Genomic DNA, 4615 nt, shown 5'->3' on the forward strand with positions numbered 1-4615 from the left:
TTGCTCGATTATTGATACATCAGGGGCCTTTGCCCGACCCCCGATTGCCTTAATTACTGTTCCATTCCCCTTGATTGTTACCCCCCCCCCCATCCTTGATTATTTCCACTCCAATTTTCTTGGTTGTTAGAATTCCACTTGCCTTGATTGTTTTGAGGTCGCCATTGTTGTTGGTTTGGGCCTTGGAAGTTGTTTCGTTGCCCTTGAAAGTTGTTCACATATTGCACCTCCTCTTCTTGTTCATTGTAAGAATCATCTTGATCAAACCCACTATCCTCTTGCACACAATTCTCCACTCGATGTTGCACTTGTGGACCCTTGGTCCTTCTTTTGTTCACCATCATGTTCACTCCCTCCATAACATTGACTTGCTTAGGATTTTGCACTTGTTGAAGCTGAGCCTTTGCTAATTGATTCATAGTGGTAGTCAATTCGGCAATGGATTGCCCATGGTCATGCAACTCTTTTATGAAGGCGGATCACGTTCGGATCACCTTGTGGAACATTAGCCCGGGATTGCCATGCCGATGATGTTTCCGCAATTTCATCCAAGATCTCACACGCCTCCGCATAAGGCGTAGTCATGAAGTTCCCACCAACAAGTTGATTCACTACAAATTGGTTGGTTGTGTTAATCTCACGATAGAAATTTTGTTTAATCATATTCTCCGTCATATCGTTGTTGGGACATTCTTTAACCATTAGTCTATAGCGTTCCCATATCTCGTGTAGTGGTTCATTTGGCTCTTGCTTGAATGCCAAAATCTCATCCAGAAGTGTAGCCATATGTCCTGATCAGTTCCAAGCCTGTACCACTATCGAGTGGCAAAGATGGTCGATGCAGTTTTACCCGACAAAGGTCGGGATCGATTTCCGCAAGGAGTTAATTGATTTGGAGTTAGGTATCTAACTAATCTAGATGTGCGTGTTGTTCCAAATTACACCTCCAAACATGGTCATGATTGATTATAATTCTAATGCTATACTACAATATGCTAGAATAGGCTAAGTACACTATTTTTGTTGGTTATTTTCAAGGATTAAAAGGGAATAGGGCAGTGACTTCCGCCTAGGTGGATATCTAACGGGTATCGAGAATTCAGGGTAAACTTGTTATGATTGGGGTCGTGATATAACCATCACACATAAGTGCTCACTCTATACCTCTCGGTAGTTTGAGTGACTTTGTCCGATTTGACTTTCTCATGTCCAAATGGGTGTTCATGCATAACAAATGATATTGGCTCAAGTTGGGTATTACTATCTCTAGATTTAACCCTTTAATTGGGGCTATCAATCTCTTGAATGTACCACAATTCATTGTTAGCCTAATTTTCCTAGACTTAGTCCCTCTTTCTCAAGAAGAGTCTAAGCCATCAAGGCACGAATCAGTGTTTGCAACCACCAATTCTACAATTAAAGCATGAATTAAGCTAAACATCACTAACCGATAAATAATTAAGCCCTAAAATTCATGACCCATTAAATACCCACACTAGGGTTGGGTCACAACCCTAGCTATGGGGTTTAACTACTCATAATAATAGTAGAAATCAAAGATGAAGATGAAGTATAAGCCATAATATTCAAAAAGGTAAAAACCAGTCGTTCACGTGCTCAGCAAAATATTACATACCCTAAAAATGTGAAAAAGATCTATTTATACTAGGCTAAAATGCTTGGACAAAAATGCCTTTGCAGAAGTTTCGCGGAGGCGTAATTCCGATCGCGTCCGCGCTTGAGCTCTCGCGGCCGCGCAATAGCGAGCGCGGTCCGCGTTTCTTCAATTCTGGGCTTGGGTTGGACTTGGTTTCACGGACAGCGTAATTTCATCCGCGTCCGCGTGTGCTTACATTGCGGCCGCATAATTTGGACGCGGACCACGTTCTTCTATTAAGCATGACTTGCACGGTCTCTGAACTTCAATCACCGCTCTCAGCGAAAATACCACCGCGGCCGCGCTTTTCCATCGCCGTCAGCGGTAGAACTTATGCTCAAATTAGCCTCTCTGAACTTTACTTTCGCGGCCGCATATTTGTGGACGCCTCAGTGGTGGTCCTTACGCAACCGCGTATTTTGTCCGCTCTCCACGCTCCAGTTCCCAGCTTTGGATTTGTGCAATTTTAATTCCTTCATGAGTTGTTTTTGGCTTCTTTGCCTCATTTTGACCAAAACCTGCAAGCAAGCACACTAAGTCAATTTTCAGGAATACCTTTACGCATTTTCGACCCAAAACCTAAGCAAAAGTGAGCACATAATAGGTTAAAATCCATAGTTATCGTGTCCCGGAGAGAAGAACTTAAAAATAAACTTTTCTGCCAACTCATCCCAAATGTGAATGGAATGGTTCGGTAAGCGTTCCAACCAATCTAATAATTTTCCCTAGAGAGAAGGGAAAAAGCCTCAGCCTCAATGCATCCACGGAGACATTTGTTTGTTTGCTCCCCCAACAGGTGTCCACAAACCCCTTCAAATGTTTGTATGCATTTTGACTTGGAGCACCGATGAAGAAACCTCGTTGCTCTAGCAAAGTGAGCATCACATTGGTGATCTGAAAGTTGCCCGTCCTAATACGGGGAGTAACTATTGTACGAGCATATCCTTCATTGGGTAACACCCGGTGTGGAGCCACTCGTGGTGGAGGTGGGGGTGGAACAGGGACATTGTCATTAGGCACTCAGCCTCTTCCATTGGCTTGAGATTCAAGAGGAACCTCATCAGTTTGGTTATCCTCGACGTCCACATCCCACAAAGCAATATTTTTGAGCTCATTGTTTGCCATGGTTGTACCTACGATTTTTCAAACAAGTTAGTAGCACGGAAGGAAAAGAAGATACTCCAGAAACACACCCAAATATATAGCTAACAACGTTTTTAACACCCCCGACAACGGCGCCAAAAATTGATCACGTAGCACACCTCAAAAGAGATATGAAACCGTCATATGCAATAATAGAAACCCGACTAAGAGTCGGGTTCGAAACTACAGGGAGCTAAGATGAGAATTAGGGGTATATATTTCAAATGAGCAATTGTATTATCTAGATTGCACTTCAACAACAATCATTTAATTTTTTATTTCTAATGTTACTCTAATGATTGCAAAATAAAGAACGGAGACTAGAGATAATTATTTTTACAGTTTTTACAAATGGATAAAAAGCCTAGGGCTGTGGCCATGACCTAGGTGTTTGCCTAATGGGATACAGAATTTAATGCGTGTTGTGTTGATTGGGGTGTATTATAGCTCTCAACTCTAAATTATCCACTCAATACCTCTCGGTCAGAGAGTGGTTTTGCCCAATTTGGCTTTCTCAAGACCAAATGGGGTATCACCCAAAACAGTTGATAAGAGCTCAAGTCGGGTTATTACTATTTCTAGGTTGAACCATTTAATTGGGTTAATCAATCTCTCAATTGGCCAAATCCTTGTTAGCTAAGTTATCCTAGACTAGGTCCTCTTTCTCAAGTAGAGACTAAGTCAAATAGGCATGAATAATGTTTGCAACCATTAATTCTACAATTGAAGAATAAACTAAGCTAAATAATCAACACTCAATCATAAACAAACACTAAACTAATCACCCATAAGGGTTACACACTAGAGAATGGTCATAACCCTAGTAGAAGTCTAGCTACTCATAATAGAAATTACAAAAAATGGAGAAGAAAAGCTAACTAAACTCATAATGGAATATTAAAATAAAGAAATCTAATGTTAAAACACCAAAATAATGTAAAACTTCCAAAAGTAGCAAAGAAAAACGGCTACAACAACTTCAGATGTTCAAAACTTGACCTAATTTTGTGAAACTCGTCTATTTATACAAAGCTAAAATCTCGGACAAAAATGCCCCTCAGGAGGTTCTGCGGCCGCACAATTCATGTGGGGTCCACGGATTTCTTCATCTGGCAGGAAGTTGAGTTCTGCGGCCGCGAGGCAATCTCTAGCGGTCCGCACAATTAGGACTGCGGCCGCAAGGCAACTCTTCTGCGGCCCGCACAATTAGGATTGCGGCCGCAAGGCAACTCTTCTGCGGCCGCACAATTCTTGTGCGGTCCGCAATTCACAGAGACTCCTGGACTTGGTCTTTTTGCAAACTCTCTGATCTTCGACTCTTAGCCCAGCGGCCGCATAATTCATGTGTGGTCCGCACTTTGCGCACATTTCTGCTAAATTCTTCTTCTTGGTTTGCTGCCGCAGATTGAATTCTGCGGTCCGCAATTTCTTCTGTGGATCGCACATTTGTGCTTCTGCGCCCTTTATTGCCTTGTGCTTCGGAATACTCCTTTTTGAGTCGGATTTCATCTCGGGAGATCAACTTCCATCATTCCTGCAATTTTGCTCAATTTCATTAGTTTCGGGAACACAATTCAGTGCTTTTAGACTAAAACAAAAGCTAAAAGGCGCTAATAAGCAGTCAAAATCCCCATTTATCAATGGAGCACATCTATATATATTTTTCAATTAATTTTTAGCATTCTTCAGTTTCTATGCAATTTTACCTATTTAAAAATATTTACTATAATTATATTATTTTCTAAAATATTAAAAATTAAATACCTATGTGGCTTACGCCCCGTGCTTCGTATGTATACTGATTTGATAGAATTA

Source organism: Nicotiana attenuata, unplaced genomic scaffold, assembly GCF_001879085.1.
Source record: "Nicotiana attenuata strain UT unplaced genomic scaffold, NIATTr2, whole genome shotgun sequence".
NCBI classification, from domain to species: Eukaryota; Viridiplantae; Streptophyta; class Magnoliopsida; order Solanales; family Solanaceae; genus Nicotiana; species Nicotiana attenuata.